Source organism: Equus caballus, chromosome 17, assembly GCF_041296265.1.
Source record: "Equus caballus isolate H_3958 breed thoroughbred chromosome 17, TB-T2T, whole genome shotgun sequence".
In the NCBI taxonomy this organism is placed as follows: Eukaryota; Metazoa; Chordata; class Mammalia; order Perissodactyla; family Equidae; genus Equus; species Equus caballus.
Genome location: NC_091700.1, coordinates 28,018,414 through 28,036,401, shown reverse-complemented (window position 1 = coordinate 28,036,401; position 17,988 = coordinate 28,018,414). Strand labels below are relative to the sequence as shown.

At 37.9% G+C, this 17,988-nt stretch overlaps 1 long non-coding RNA gene across 1 annotated transcript in view; it reads right to left on the bottom strand.

Moving 5' to 3' along the window:
- Nucleotides 1-326: 326 nt before the first annotated feature.
- LOC111768674 (uncharacterized) overlaps nucleotides 327-17,988 on the bottom strand; it is a 39,221-nt gene continuing 21,559 nt past the window's right edge. Inside the window, exons 2-3 of the long non-coding RNA XR_011427938.1 lie at nucleotides 3,631-3,677; nucleotides 327-768 (exon numbers count right to left, since the gene is read on the bottom strand). This is a non-coding gene — a long non-coding RNA (uncharacterized lncRNA). The remainder of the gene's footprint in view (nucleotides 769-3,630; nucleotides 3,678-17,988) is intronic.

Here is a 17,988-nt window from a genome sequence, read left to right as displayed (position 1 = left end):
CTCTCAAGTAAGAGATTCAGGAAGAAAGGTCATTAGAAATCCCTTTAACCTCAAAGTTGAGAGGCTAGAGATGATGCAGGTCGATTCAAGGGTGGGAATGGGACCCGAGAACCTAGTGCTTTGTCAATTTAACGTAAGGACCCTGGTCTTCTGTGAGCACTGGTTTACCTGTCTATGAAATGTCACCTATTTCTCAAGGTTGAGTCACTGGAAATACAATAATGTATTTACAGGATAAAGGTAGGGAATATTTGAAAACAAGTAGAGTTCTTTTTCCTAATATTAACTTAGACAAAATCAATGTTTAATGAAGTAAATGACAGCACTAAAAAAAATAATAATTTATTTGAAATGCTCCCTACAGGAGGAAATGACTCACTTTTCTTCCACCAAGCAGCCTGCTTCCTAGGAACCTAAGGAGAGAGTGTCTATAGGAAGAAAAGGAAAAATTCAAAAAACCTTGGTGGACGATTGAAGAAACAAAGATTAGGTTAGCGCCTGCTTTGTACGGAAAAGGCTTGAGATCAGAGGGGCAGCGACTATCTCAGAACACAATGCTGTTCCCGTGTTTACTTTTCCTCTTACCGCTTTCCCCTGCACAAAGGCACAGGAAAGCATGCTCATTCTCTCTGCCTCAGAGACCTCTGGCAACATAAAATACCCACTGGTGCTTGGATGTCTTCTCCATTCATTGTGGCGGATCTCTTCAGGGCAAAGATTTCACAGGCACATACATATGGTTGAGCAGCCTGAGGCATCCATGAAAGCCTATAGCAGAAAAGGAAATTACAAAGCATGTAAGAATATTTCTGCCATTTTAACTTTAGAATATTAGAAATAGACTTTTCAAATTGAAAGTAGTCCAATGAGTTTAAATATCTAGTTATTAGTTTTCCTAATAAACTGCAGAAATGAAACTGGACCTTTAATCCCTCCAAAACAAAACCGATGGATAGAACTGTGTCATTTCACAAGGTGACTTTTTTCCAAAGCCTTTGACTATCAACGTTAAAAAGGATGACATTCAGTAAGAGCTAAAAGCCTCACATTATTCACTCCTATTTGAGCTTCTCTTGAATGTGGTCTCTGATCACGGTGTTTCTGGATAGACTCCCTTTGTAGCAGCTGCCCAGTGATCCATTAAAGTGACAAGCAAAGGGCCACATGGTGGGCTGAGAGCACTTAGTGTAACACTGACAGGAGAGATGACAAAAAGGTTTCCTCCAGCAAGTTACAAAGATGCCTCTACAACCGGGAGCAGAGGGAGTACTTTCAAGGTAAAGCACAGAATAATCTTTGAAACTCCAAGGATTGGAAATGGAATTGTGAAGCTATGAGGCCAAATGAATCAAAGCAATTTTAAATTAGTATTAGAAACCTAAGAACGCAAAGCTTGTAAGAGAATTTGCTACAATAACGCTCCAATTATTACCTCTTGCCAATGGGTTAAAGTGTCACCTTTATGATGTTCTCTGGACATCACTAAGTAGACGACACCATCCATCGTTGTCACTTTAATAGCCTAGATTATTTATGCTAACACAGAGTTAAGATGGATGACAGAGAACTGTAGGTAACCTCCCTGGGATTTTTGTTTTAGCCAACAGACATTAATACCCATGATTCTTACTATCTCAGAGGTCAAATTCTGTAGAGCAAAGTCTGAGAAAGGTGTGAAAACTGCTTCATTGACAGAGGCCTTGTAAGGAATTCCATTTCTAGTTAAGGTGAGCAACAATGAGATGGACTGAAAAGTACATGCTACATGCTCTCTATCTGTCTGACAAAAAATTGTAAAATAAATAAAAGTAGTAAACAACAGGCTCATATGTTTCCTTTTTAACTTCTTATTATGAAATAATTGTAGACTTACAAGAAGGTGCACAAAAGAATAGACTGGAACCCATCTTTCCCTAATGGTGGCGCCTTTTATAACTGTAGTACAAAATCAAAACCAGTAAATTCACATTGGCACAATACTATTAATGAGGTTACAGACCTTATTTAATTTTCACTCATTGTGTGTGTATAACCTACTATGGTTTTATGGGCAAGTTCTACCAAACTTTTAAGAAACAGATTATTCCAATCATATAATAGAGTGTACCACATGAAATGTCAATATTAGGTCAGTTGTAAATTTGTAAACTACAAAGTTGTAAATTGGCTGTAAATATGATTCCATTTGTGCTACTCAGAATTTACAATGGTACTGTGCTCCTTAATTTTGCTTGGTTATTGAGTTGATTTTTTACTTTACTTTTCCACAGAAGTAAACAATAACATCTGTGAAAGAAATGGAAATCATTTTTTATATCAGTTTACATTGGAACATCATACACCTGAAGCAAACAGAAGCATCATCAGGCCAATAGAAAAGCTCTCTAGTAAAAGGATTACTGAATGATAGTTCAAAAATTTTGTTCTGGGAATCTGATTTTCAAAATTGAATCTCAAGAGAGATTCAAATGTGTTTTAAATAAAAATCAATTAATTAAAAGCTAACCCAGAAACAATAATTCAAAGATTTGTAGCAAACTTAAGGATAGTAAGTATCTCAGTAGTATATCAACACTTGGCTACAACAGAAAATGTGAAAAAATTGGAGAAGTGGGCACACTGATGGGTGTTCAAAAACTGAGACCCATTTTGGAAAGGACCAAAGTCTTTGACAAAGAAAATAGAAACTGTACAACAGTCAAAAGCAATCTGGACAGGAGCTGGATACTGTTAAAGTACACAAATATGCACAGAACATCACTGCAACTAGAGAAGATTCTGGTGACTCATGTGGTCTGTAAAATCCAGGTAAAACAACTAACAACATCATTATGTTGCCCTTAGCATACTCATTGGAACTTTCTCCAGTGGACTACTACCACTTTCCTTATCTGGAGCTCTAAAAAACAAAACCTTTCCCAATTAAGAAATAGTAAGTTGGAGGACTTTGGAACAGTTTATGCTACATAAAACCATCCAATTTAAAAAAGTTGAATATAGTACTTAATATGTCAATGTAATGGTACATATGTATTGGCTAAAACTTATTTTTTCCCAAAGCTCCACAACTTTCATTATTATCTACAAGAACAGTAATTTCTTGTGGTTTATGGTATAAAATTTTCCAGAGAGCAGAAAAGTAGAAGGACACTCTTCAATTCATTTCTGAAGCCAGTACCACTGTAACACCAAAATCAGACAAGGACCATAAAATTAAAACAAATTATAGAACAATATCACTCATTTATCTACATGAAAAAGAAATCCTAGACATGATAAAAGCATACTAAATCCAGTAACATGTAAAGAACAAAAACTACACTCTGACCACATTGGGCTTATTCTAGACATGCAGGAGTGGTTACCATTAGAAAAATCTCTAAATGTAATTCATCACATTAATATAGAAGGAAAATGTACAAACACCTCAATAAGAGCACAAAGAGCATTGATAAAATTCCACACCCATTTATAATTTTAAAAAACCTCATGGCAAAGGCACAGTAAAAAATAGAAGGGAACTCTCTTAATATGATTAAGGTTATCTATCCAAAACCTACACCAAAAAACATAAAGGTGAAATATTGGAAGCATGCCCTTAAAAATAAAGTGTGAAAGAATGTTACCCACTACCACTGTGTCCGTTCCACATTGTTCTGGTGGTCCTGGACAGAGCACTAAATCAAGAAAAAGAAATAAAGAATATAACGATTAGAAAGGGGGAAATAAAATTGTCATTATTCACACCAGATTGTCTACATAGTAAACCCCAAATAACCTACAAATTATAATAATCAATAATAGAAGCAACCAAGTTTGAGATGTAAAATTACTATTCAAAAGTCATTTCCACACACAATTTCTATAAAACATGTTAGAAATTGTAGTTTCAAGAGAGAAACCAATTTAATGGCAAAGAAAGGGTAACTTGGAATAAATTTTGCAAACTATGTGCAAGACCTTCTTAGAGAACATTTTAAAATGTTATTGAAAGACATTAAAGATGAATTAAATAAACAGAAAGATACACCATTGTTAATGGATAGAAAGACTCAATGTTGTAAAGACAACAGTATTATTGAAAAGATTCTAAATTTGTAAATATTATAAAGATATCAATTTGCATCAATTTACCTATACATTATTTACAATGCTTGTCAAAATCCAAACTGGCATTTTCTTAGAGGAATTCGACAATTTAGTTAAAAATCTATATTGAAAGGAAAAAAAACAAGAAAATGGGCAGAAGAAGATGATGAGGGGACTTGAACTATCAAATCTCAAAACTTATTATAAGCCTTTAGTAATTAAAACATTCTTCAAGGGGCCAGCCCCATGGCCAAGTGCTTTAGTTCACATGCTCCACTTCAGTGGCATGGGGCTTGCCAGTTGGGATTCTGGGTGCGGACCTACACACTGCTCATCAAGCCATGCTGTGGTGGCATCCCACATAGAAGAACCAGAATGACTTACAAATAGGATACACAACTGTGTACTGGGGCTTTGGGAAGAAAAAAAAAGAGGAAGATTGGCAACAGATGTTAGCTCAGGGCCAATCTTCCTCACAAAAAGAAAAAAAAAGCAGATTGTTCAGTGGAGCTAAGAAGAGCGCATAGAAAGACACACATCTATACAGAAACTTAAGTAATAGAGGTGGCATTACACATCTGTAGGAAAAGACAGGCCAAATTGGATCCCTACCTCACATGATACGTGAAATAGAGTCTAGGTATTTTTAAAATTTAACTATGTAAAATAAAACTTTAAAACTTTTAGAAGAAAACAAAAGAGGATTTTTACAACCTTGGAGTAGGGGGATGCATCTTAAACAAGACAGTAAAGCTCTAAGTATAAAAGATTCAAAATTCTGATGTTAAAATTAAGAACTCATGGAGTTGACATCAGCATCATGGTGGAGTGAACTTCCCCTCCAACATACAACAAAAAGGGACATCCATACTCCAACAGAAGACATTCTAACAACACAAAACCCTCAGAGAAACACGCAGCCACACAATGGAGGGCGGAGAGGCTGGAGCCCCCCTCGGAGGAGCTGGAATGGGGTAAGAGAGAACTTCTCTCCCTCCCCTAAAAACTGCAGTCGCTGCTGCAGGAGACTCCATGAGGGAAGGAGCAGGGCAGGGGTCACTTGGTTGTGGGATCACCCAGGACTCCCATGGGCCCTTGCAGCCTAGAGGGAAGCCCTCTAACGGGGTGAAAGCTTTCATGGAGGGTGACCTCATCAAGCCAACACCCCAGGAGACAAGATAGTGAGAGCTGATCAAGAAACCCTGGAGTGTACACAGGAGAAACTGCCCCTCCCCCCACCCACCCCGCGCCATCTCGGCTGAAGGCAGAGGGCTCAGAATACGTGGCTCTTGACCCCCACCCAGTGGTGATAGCTGGCAACTGCAACTGAATAATATCACAGTGGGAAAGCCCCGTCCTTCCAGCATCAGACACTACATCAAACCTCCAGACTAGAAAGAAAATTCAAGCACCCAGAACTCAGTCCTGAGGATACAGAAATACGTAAATTAAATGACAATGAATTCAAAATAGCTATCACCAAAAAACTCAATGAGGTAAAAGAGAATGTAGAGAAACAATTCAACGAGTTCAGGAGCTACTTCACAAAAGACACTGAAACTACAAAGAAGAATCAGTCAGAAATATTAGAGATGAAAGAAACAATGGAAGAGATAAAACAAAGTACAGATTCCCTGGATGCTCGAGTGGACATCAGAGAGGAGTGTATCAGCATAGTCAAAGATAGAGATGTTGAAATGCTCCAGACAGAGGAGGAGAGAGAACTAAGACTAAAAAGAAATGAAGAAAGTCTCCAAGAAATATGCAACATAAGAATTATAGGTATTCAAGAAGGTGAAGAGAAGCAGAATGGAGCAGAAAATAGGTTCAAAGAAATAATAGCAGAGAACTTCACAAATCTAGGGAAAGAGAGGGAAATATGTGTGGAAGAAGCTTCCAGATCTCCTAGATTTGTCAATGTAAAAAGACCTACTGCAAGGCACATAGTAGTAAAACTGGTAAAAATTAATGACAAAGAAAGAATACTCAGGGCAGCAAGGCAGAAGAAAATAACCTACAAAGGAACCCCAATCAGGCTTTCAGCGGATTTCTCTGCAGAAACCTTACAAGCTAGGAGAGAATGGAATGACATATTCAAAACTTTAAAAGATAAGAATCTTCAGCCAAGAATACTCTATCCAGCAAAAAATATCCTTCAGATATGAGGGAGAAATTAAGTCTTTCCCAGACAAACAAAAGCTAAGGGACTCGTAGCCCCGAGAACCCCCCTACAAGTACTACTCAAGAAGACCCTCATACCTGAAAGAAGAAAAAAAGGGAGAAAGGGGACACAAAACATAAAGTAAGGAGATAAATAGATAGACAGAATCAGAATAGGATAGCAAATATGCAACTATAGCATTAGGCTAAAGGGAAGGAAAACACGAAAAACAAAGACAATCTTGTCACTTTAACCACCAACTCACAACACAAGTTGGAATAAGATGTGAGAAAAACAACTTAGGAGGGGAGGAGGAAAGGGACTGAATTGGTTTAGACTAAGGAAATAAGAGGCCATCAGTAAATAGACTATCTTATACAGAAGATTCTGAATACAAACCTCAGGGTAACCACTAAACAAAAAAGCAGAACAGAGACACAAAAAATGAATAAGGAAAAAACAAAGAAACACACCATAAAAAACTACATAACTCAATTGGTAGACCAAAACACACAGGACAAGAAACAAAGGAAATGCAGGAAAATCGGAAAATGAGTGATACAAGGACAGCATTAAGCCCTCATACATCAATAATCACCCTAAATGTAAATGGATTGAATTCTACAATGAAAAGACACAGGGTGGAGAGATGGATTAAAGACAAGACCCAACAATTTGCTGCCTCCAGGAAACACATCTCAGCTCCAGTGACAAACACAGGTTCAGAGTGAAGGGGTGGAAGATGATACTCTAAGTTAATGGCAAACAAAAGAAAGCAGGTGTTGTAATACTTATATCAGACAAAGTAGACTTCAAGATAAGACAGGCAAATAGAGACAAAGAGGGGCAGTATAAAATGATCAAAGCGACACTCCATCAAGGAGAAAATAATGCTTATAAACAGCTATTCACCCAACACAGGAGCACCAAAGTTCATAAAGCAATTATAAACAAACCTAAAAGAAGGTATTAAAAATAACACAATAACAGTAGGGGACCTCAACACCCCACTCACATAAAGGATAGATCATCCAGACAGAAAATCAAGAAGGAAACAGTGAATTAAATGAAAAGCTAAACCAGTTAGACTTAATAGGCATATTTAGAACACTCCATCCAAAAACAGCAGAGTACACATTCTTCTCAAGTGCACATGGAACATTCTCAAGGATAGACCATATGTTGGGAAACAAGGCAAGCCTCAGTACATTTTTAAAAATTGAAATAATAACAAGTATCTTTCCCTATCATAATGCTATGGAGCTAGAAATTAATTACAAGAAAAAAGCGGAGAAAGGGACAAAGATGTGGAGACTAAACAACATGCTATTGAACAAGAAATGGATCATTGAAAAAATTAAAGGAGAAATCAAAAAATATCTGGAGACAAATGAAAATGATAACATACCACATCAACTCATATGGGATGCAGCAAAAGCTGTATTAAGAGGGAAATTCATCACAATATAGGCACACCTTAACAAACAAGAAAAATCCCAAATAAGCAATCTCAAATTACACCTAACCCAATTAGAAAAATAAGAACAAACAAAGCCCAAAGTCAGAAGGAGAGAAATAATAAAAATCAGAGCAGAAATAAATGCTATTGAAACAAAAAAGGCAGTAGAAGGGATCAATGAAACAAACAGCTGGTTCTTTGAGAAGATAAAAAAAATTGACAAACCCCTAGCCAGACTTGAAAAGAAAAAAAAAAAAGAGAAAGCTCAGATAAAGAAAATCAGAAATGAAAGAGGAGAAATAACAACAGACTCTGCAGAAATACAATGGATTATAAGAGAATACTACAGAAAACTATATGCCAACAAAATGGATAACCTAGAGGAAATGGATAAATTCTTAGACTCTTACAACCTCCCAAAGCTGAGTCAAGAAGAAACAGACAATTTGAATAGATTCAGTAATTAACAGTAATCAAAAGCATCCCAAAGAATAAAACCCCAGGACCAGACGGCTTTCCTGGGGAATTTTACCAAACTTTCAGAGAGGAATTAATACTCATCCTTCTCAAGCTATTGCAAAAAATTAGGGAGGATAGAACACTTCCTAATACATTCTATGAAGCCAACATCACTCTGATACCAAAGCCTGAAAAGGACAGTACAAAAAAGGAGAACTACAGGCCAACATCGCTGATGAACGTAGACACAAAAATCCTCAACAAAATTTTGGCAACCTGAATTCAGCAATACATCAAAAGGATCATACATCATGATCAAGTGGGATTCATACCAGAGACACAGGGATGGTTCAATATCTGCAAATCAATCAACGTGATACACCACATCAACAAATTGAGGAATAAAAACCACATGATCATCTCAATAGATGCAGAGAAGGCATTTGACAAGATCCAACAGCCATTTATGATAAAAACTCTTAACAAAATGGGGATAGAAGGAAATTGCCTCAACATAATAAACACCATATATAACAAACCCACAGCCAACATCATACTCAATGGGCAAAAACTGAACGCCATCCCCCTGAGAACAGGAACAAGACTGGGTGCCCACTATCACCACTCTTATACAACACAGTACTGGAGGTTTTGGCCAGAGAAATTAGGCAAGAGAAAGGAATAAAACGAATCCAAGTAGGGAGTGAAGAAGTGAAACTCTCGCTGTTTGCAGATGACATGATCTTACATATAGAAAACCATAAAAAATCCACCAGAAAACTAACAGAAATAATTAACAACTACAGTAAAGTTTCAGGGTACAGAATCAACTTAGAAAAATCAGCTGCTTTTCTATACTTCAATAACGAACTTAAAGAAAGAGAACTCAAGAATACAATTCCATTTGCAATCACAACTAAAAGAATAAGAGGAATAAATTTAACCAAGGAAGTGAAGGACTTATCCAATGAAAACTATAAGACATTACTGAAAGAAATTGATAATGACATAAAGAGATGGAAAGAGATTCCTTTCTCATGGATTGGAAGAATAAACTTAGTTAAAATGTCCATACTACCCAAAGCAATCTACAGATCAGAATGCAATCCCAATCAGAATACCAACGACATTCTTCACGGAAATAGAGCAAAGAACCCTAAAATTCATATGGGGCAACCAAAGACCCCGGATTGCTAAGGCAATCCTGAGAAAAAAAGAACAAAGCGGGAGGTATCACAATCCCTGACTTCAAAATGTACTGAAAATCCATAGTGTTCAAAACAGCATGGTACTGGTACAAAAACAGGCACATAGATCAATGGAACAGAGCTGAAAGCCCATAAATAAAACCACACATCTGCAGACAGCTAATCTTCGACAAAGTTGCCAAGAACATACAATGGAGTAAAGAGAGTCTCTTCAAGAAATGGTGTTGGGAAAACTGGACAGCCACAGGCAAAAGAATGAAGGTAGACCACTATTTCAGGCCACACAGAAAAATAAACTCAAAATGGATCAAAGACTTGAAGATACATCCTGAAACTATAAAACTCCTGGAAGACAATATCGGTAGTACACTCTTTGATATCGAACTAAAAAGGATCTTTTCAAATACCATGTCCTCTCAGACAAGGGAAACAAAAGAAAAAATAAGCAAGTAGGAATTCATCAGACTAAAGAGCTTCTGCAAGGCAAAAGAAACCAGAATCAAAACAAAGAGACAACCCACCAACTCCGAGAAAATATTTGCAAATCATATATCTGACAAGAGGTTAATCTTCATAATATTTAAGGAACTCGCACAACTGACAGTAAAAAACTAACAACCCGGTCAAAAAATGGGCAGAGGAGATGAACAGACATTTTTCCAAAGAAGATATACAGATGGCCAACAAACACATGAAAAGATGTTCAACATCACTAATCATCAGGGCTATACAAATCAAAACTACACTAAGATACCACCTTACACATGTTAAAATGGCTATAATCACTAAGACTAAAAATAACAAATGTTGGAGAGGGTGTGGAGAGAAGGGAACCCTTGTGGAGTGCTAGTGGAAATGCAAACTGGTGCAGCCACTATGGGAAACAGTATGGAGATTTCTCAAAAACCTAAAAATAGAAACACCATATGACACAGTATCTACCCAAACAATTTGAAATTAACAATCCAGAGTAACGTATACACCCCTATGTTCATTGCAGCATGATTCACAATAGCCAAGACATGTAAACAATCCAAGTGCCCATTGACTGATGAATGGATAAAGATGTAGTATATACACATATACAATGGAATACTACTCAGCCAGAAAAAACAAAAAATTCATCCCATTTGCAATAACGTGGAAGGGAATTATGCTAAGTGAAATAGGCCAGTCTGAGAAAGACAAACCCCAGGTGATTTCACTCATATGTGGAATATAAACAAATACATGGACAAAGAAAACAGTTCAGTGGTTACCAGGGGAAGGGCAGTGAGGGGTGGGCACGGGGGGGGAAGGGGAGCACTTATGTGGTGACAGTCAAGAAACAATGTACAACTGAAATCTCACATTGATGTAAACTATTATGAGCTCAATAAAAAATTGAAAAAAAATTAAGAACTCATGTTAAACAAAAGACATCATAAAGTGAAAAGTCAGGCCAGAAAAGCAAAAAGATTATTTACAACACATATAATTGACAAATGGTCAGTATTCAGAATTTTATACAAAAATCTACAAACCTCCCAAAAATGAATAAAAGGGATAATCAATCCAATGGGGGGTGGAATGGACAAAAGATTTGAACGGGTATTTATTTCACTGAAAAGAAAATACTAACAGACAATAGATGCTCAACGTCATTATTGATCAAGGAAATGCAACTTAAGATCATAATGAAATATCATTTTACACCTGTTAAACTGATTGAAAAAATGAGACATCTGACAATAACAACTATTGTTGAGGATGTGAATTAATGGAAATTTTATCCCCTGCTGGTCAGTGTAAATTGATTTAATGACTCTGAAAAACAATTTGGCATTGCCTTGTAAAGCTGAACGTGTGAATACACCATATGTCAGTAACTGGCTGAGAATGGTCCTCCAGTGTCCATATGCCTATTCTTCCTTTTACTAATAAAACCTTCCCAAGTATTAGCTGGACACATGGCTACCCAGCTAGAGTAGATTTCCCTAGTCTTTGCAGATAGGTGTGTCTAGATGACTAAATTCTGGCAGCAGAATGTGAGATAAAGTGATTTGTGCAACTTCCAAGCCATCTCTTAAAAGACTTCAGATTCTCTTCCCCCTACGCCATGGCTGGGACACAGAAAACTGGAGCGGCTGCTTTGGACTTGATGAAGGAAGCGTCATGTTGAGAGGAGCAGAGCCAATGCCTCAGCGCGAAGATGAATGGACTCCAGGAGGAGCCTAGGCAATTTAAATGGTGTTAGTAATCTTATAGTTATCATCACACCATTATTCGTGCATGCATTTTTCTTCATAACTTACATATATTGTTTTGTACACTTCAAATATTGTATAATGCAAAGTTAATGACAAAATAAAGGAGAGGATTTCTCTTTGGCCGTCTAAGAATCTGCATTCTGTAGAGTACGTTGTCTTAACAATGAACAGTGTTTCTGCTGGACAGGTCAGAGACTCTTCAACTGCACCCTGAGGCTCAGGCCTCAACCAGACTCCTGGTGGCCCCGCTGGGAGAGCTGCCCCTCTTTGCCTTCATTTGTTCATGAGATTAAGAAAGATATTATTTATTAACAGTCTCACATACTCCAGCCTAAGGCATGGGTCAAATTTCTCTCCGTCTCACAGCTTCCTCTACCTCCACCCCACAGATCCAATCCCAGCATTACAGTTCTTAATGTCCCCTGTGGGCTGCCAGCCCCTCCCTGTCTTCCCTTGGTAGTTCCTAATCCCAATTTGACAACTTTTGGGCTGCCAAGCACCACCTGGCTCCATCTTTATTCTCTTCCCTCAATTCTTGTCCCCAATCTTCTCCGAGACCTTTCTTCACACCTGGACCAGAGTTCTCTTTCAGAAACCCATCTATCTCCCTTTTCTTTACTAAATTCTTTCCGCCTCTCACTTTCTCCATGAAACTCTTCCTGACTAGCTAGAAGGAGATTTAAAATCTCTTCACCTTAATTTTGCTGATCATCCCAAGGGTATATTAAAAACATTATGATTTTCAGTAACAAAACTTGGGAGATACAGTCTATAAAGTATTGCCAAGTTACTCTGCAGAAGAGAGGGTGGATTTTAAATCAAGGCTGCCCCCTAACATCTTGGACCAGTACCTGCTAGCACCCAACTAGGTCCCTCCATTTTAACCACCTACCTCCAGTCCAGTGGTGATAGTACCAAATCCCATGCAAGAGGAAGGGAAGTCCTTCTCCACTGAATCTCGGAGGCCATGAGATTGATTGCAACCAGTCCTTATCCTTATCCACATCGCATTCCATTTCCACTGACTCATACTGATCATCTTTCTTTCCCCAACCCACTCAGCTCTCTTTAGCTTCTTGGTAATCTTGGTTTAGTGACGTGTCGTGTCCTAGTTTTCTAGCTTCAACTGCCCTACCTTAATTTGTGACTTATCACCTCCCTTCTAGCAAAAGATTTCTGTGGACACTTGTTCCACAGACTAGCCTCTCCATCCAGCTACTGAGACTCTCTTTTCTTCCCTTTCTGTATCTCTTCCACAGACTGACCCAACAAATAGCCTGGGATCTGGCCCAGGGTCCTAGGCCAACAGCCACATGTACATGCACTATGAAGATATCCCTTCTTCTGGCATCTCATTTCTTTGTGATACTGAGATACTGTGTGGCCTCATTTGTGAACCTGGTGAGATGTGTCCAAAATCTGAACCAAGACTCATTCTTCTCCAGTTGAGTGTAATCCTTATTGTCCAAAGTAAAAACTGGCAGCCACCACTTCCTACATCCCAAACTATTGACCACCCTCCTAATGTTATGATAATAATCACAACAACAAATAGTTTTGTGGGTACATACTATGTATTTGGCACTAATTCTAAAGCACTTTATAAATATCATCCATTAAATTTACACAACCCAATGAGGAAAATACTAACATTATCTCTAGATAAGAAAACTGATGTTTAAAGAGGTTATCTTGCTACTATTTGGTGGAGCGTGGATTCTAATCCTGATAAACTGATGACAGAAGCCTTAAAATCTTGAATTCCACATTGAAAAAGAGATAAATCTGTATGGGGCCTCATTTTCTCGGAAGTGCTCAGTGAGTACAAAGTAAGCAATGAAAGTTGGTTGCCCATCAGTAGATGCCATCAAATTCTAGTCTCTATTAATCAATGACATGGGTTATAGTTTACGTGTCTTAGGAGACTTATTCTTATGGAGGGATGCCAGAGAAATAAGGTTTAAAAACTCATTTAAATATCAAAAAAAGACATGCTTGTCTCCCTCCACACTAACAAAAAAATTTATTTATATATATACACATATATAAATTTATATTATACACACACACACACATACACACTAAGACATAAACCATAAGGGCAATATCATAACCACTTCCTTGCACACAGTCTCAATCTCCCTATCTTCACCATCCTCACTTGGCAAAATCACGATCCTAGTTAAAACCAACTCTCTGCATCCTCCCTACCTGTATCTGTGCAGCTAATGGAGCTGGAGGAAAACAATTACACCGATTGATCCTACTTTAAATTCATGATCTAAAAAGTCAGGTGGACCATTACCTTATGACTGCCCAACAATCGTATTATACTTCCCCAGTTCACTCATTCTCCTATTCTTCTAGACAAGTACAGCTGACTCTTGTTATTTGCTGCAGTTATGTTCTATAAGGTTGGCACGAACAGTGAATTAATGAATTCTGAACCCATGCTCCTAGGGGAAATACAGAGTTAGGTTACCGGGAGCCTCTGGCCACAATATTTGCATCAACCAATCAGTATATAACCTTGTTTTATGTGTGTTTGTTTGAAGACGTCTTATTTAACACTTATTATGGATTCATTAGCATTGAATGCACAGACAATAGCACTATAACTCATGCCTGAATGAAACTTGTCTAACATACATATTTTCTCCACAAGGCACATAACAGTCTTCTTGCACTTAGGAACACTTGACAGCACTTTAGCGCTATGCTCAGGTGGCATTTTAAATGTCAAAATCACCAATAAAAAGCACAAAAATGAGGCACTAAATAGACCACAAAAAAGATACTTGTTTACAGTATGAGAGCTGAAACAGAAAAGAAGAGCATCACTTTGTTCTGCCTCAGCTGGGGACGTGCATGTTGGGCAACTCATATTTTTCACAGCTCTGAGCATTGCATGTCTGCCAATGACCATGCAAGCACTGAGAGCACTGGTTTAGGGGTTACCAATTAATTTTAGCAAGCAGATGAATTTACAAATATGAAATCCACAAATAAAGAGAATCAGTTATATTTTACATCTTCTCATCTCAAATCTTCAACGTCTTCTCCTCTACTCTCACTCAAACTCATGACCTCGTTTCCTACTTCTCTAAGAAAATTGAAGTAATCAGGAGAGAACTTCTGACTCTCACTACCACCCTACCAACCTTCCAGCATCTTCTCCCACATACTCCACCTTCCTGCTCACTACCAGAGATGGATTCTCCTTGTTCCTATTTAAAATCAGCCCCCCTTGCCTGTCTGCGCACTAAGATCCCATACCCTCCCACCTCTCAAGGATATTGCTGTCATTATTCTGCCCTTTCTACCAGACATCAGTTTTTCTCTCTCCTATGTCATTTCCATAAGCATAAAAATATCATTCTCCGGGTTGGTCCCATGGCCTAATGGCTAAGTTTGTCACACTCTGCTTCAGCAACCCAGGTTCAGTTGCCAGGCTCAGACCTACACCACTTGTCAGCATCCATGCTGTGGTGGCAACCCACATACAAAATAGAGGAAGATTGGCACATATGTTAGCTGAGGCTGAATCTTCCTCGAGCCAAAAAAAGAGGAAGATTGGCAACAGATGTTAGCTCAGGGCCAATCTTCCTCAGAAAAAGAAAAAAGAAAATATCATTCTTTCTCCTTTCTTGACAACCTACTGAAGGTTACTTTGCAGTTTTAAGTAAAACTCTTTAAAATATTCATACATTTTGGGAAATATTCCTTTGTCTGTCCTTAATACTAATGAAATAATCAGAAATAAGCACTAAGTAGTATCTAGGAGGTTATTAATTGCAGCAGTATTTATGAAAGCAAACAATTGAAATCAATCTAAATAAACAGTAGAGAGCTGGTTAAATACATACAATAAAATACTATGCAGACATCATAAACTGCAGATTAGTATTTAGTAATACAGAAATCTTCATTATAAAGCAAGTGAAAAGTGTAGATTACTAAACAAATTATGAAATACGGTGCTACTTTTATAAAAATAAAAAATGGATTAATTTTGCCTATGTGGGTTTGCACTCTGAAAAATAACCAGAAAGATATATACCAATATTTTACCCTGGTTAGCCTGACTCCAAAGCTCAGGGTCTTAGCCACTCTGCTAAACTACCAGGTATGGCTGCGCTCAGCTAGACTGAGATGGAAACCCATGGAAGTTACTCTAAATCTTGGCTCAGAAAGGCACTAAAACTATATATGTGTCACTAACTTGTTCCTAGAATGTAAAAAACAACAAGCTAGAGTTGCAATGTCTTCTTTTTCTTTTATAGATACTCCCTTTTTAATTGTGAAACTGGGAATATAATTAAGGGGCGTGTTAAACCCAACAAAATGGCTGCCAAAGAGGTGAGCTGGGATCTCCCTCCCTTCAGCTGAAGGCAGAGACCATGGAGACGCACATCCAAGACGGCTGGTGGGATAAGAACAAACAGCTCTTCAATAGCAAAACCAACCAAGTGTCTCACGACTGTGTTTAAAATAGAAACTGCCATGTTAGAGTAAGTGGAGCCCTTTCTAAAGCAAGCGAGGGGTGTGTTTGCAGTCTGTTGAAAAGTTCAAAGCCAGACTTCCGTCTCGACAGCTGTTTTGCCTCTCACGAATCACCACCACGGCTGCTCCCCAGCTAATACACACCAGATATTTGGAGAGGTGGACAAAATTTCCCCAAATCCATCCTAATTCCCCAAAAGAATTAAGACCTATTGCATTCTAAAAGTCAGCTTTATACAGCATTAAACAACAGTATATCACATAGGGAGAAAATAAGACTAAACAGTAGAATTTAAATTTAACACTACTTCCATTTTCAGAGAGCTTAAGCAAATTACATTTCTCGTTTTCCTACAGAATAGGAAGAGGCGCTACCGTTGCTCTGTTTTACAGGTGAAGAAAGCATGGCTCAAAGAGATTAAGTGCCTTATTCAGGCCCATTTCTGAGAAGATGCCAGGGCAGAAGGCCAGGTCTGCTGCTCCTTGTTTGCTCTTGGCAGCATGCCTTGCTGCTGAATGTCTTTTCTGGCCTTTGAAGACACGCACCCCAAAGCAATCGCAGCCCATCACCCCACCCCCTTTTCTCTGCCCACCCTAACCCCACACCACTGTTCATTCACATGTTCCAGAAACCCTTTCCACTCTGCCCTGCAAGCTCCACATCAGTCAAGTTCAAGACCTAGATTCTGCCTTTATAGAAAACACATGTTTAGGTTACACAGGTGTTTGTTTAATAATTATTATTTCAACCATACAGATGGTATTATGTATTTTGCATTGTATCTCTAAAAACAAAGTAAAAATAAAGATGATGAGGAAAATAGTTAACTGTTGGTATTTTTTAAAGTTATGTCCTCCATCAACAAAATGAAAAGGCAATCTACTGAATGGGAGAAAATATTTGAAATTATATATCTGATAAGTGGTTAACATCCAAAATATATATATAACTCATACAACTCAATAGCAAAAAAGATCTGATTAAAAAATGGGCAGAGGACCTGAGTAGATATTTTTCCAAAGAGGATATACAGATGGCCAGTGGGTACATGAAAAGGTGCTCAATAGCACTAATCATCAGGGAAATGCAAACAAAAACCACAATGAGATATCACCTCACACCTGTTACAATGGCTGTTTTCCAAAAGACAAGAGATAACAAGTGTTGGCAAGGATGTGGGAAAAAAAAGGAAACCCTTGTGTGCTGTTGAGAGGACTGTAAATTGGTGCAGCCACTACGGAAAACAGTATGGAATGTCCTCAAAAAAAGTAAAAATAGAACTACCATATGATCTAGCAATTCCACTTCTGAGTATTGACCCAAAGAAAACAGAAAACACTAACTTAAAAAGATACATGCTCCTCTGTGTTCGCTGCAACATTATTTACAATAGCCAAGGTACAGGTACCACCTAAGTGCCCATCAGTGGGTGAATGGATAAAGAAAATGAGGTGTATGTGTGTGTGTGTGTGTGTATATATATATATATATATATTTAGGAATATTATTCAGCCATAAAAAAGAATGAAATCTGCCTTTGTGACAACATGGATGGAATTTGAGGGCATTATGCTAAGTGAAATAAGTCAGACAGGGAAAGACAAATACTATATGCTCTCACTTATATGTGGAACCTAAAAACAAAAACAAAACAAAACAAAAAAACCCCAAGCTCATAGATACAGAGAATAGATTGGTAGTTGCTAGAGGTGGGGGTTGGGGAGTAAGTGAAAGGAATGAAATGGGTCAAAAGGTACAAACTTCCATTTATAAAATAAGTCCTGGAGATGTAATTTACAGCATGATGACTGTAGTTAATAGTACCGCGTTGCATATTTGAAAGTAGCTAAGAAAGTGAA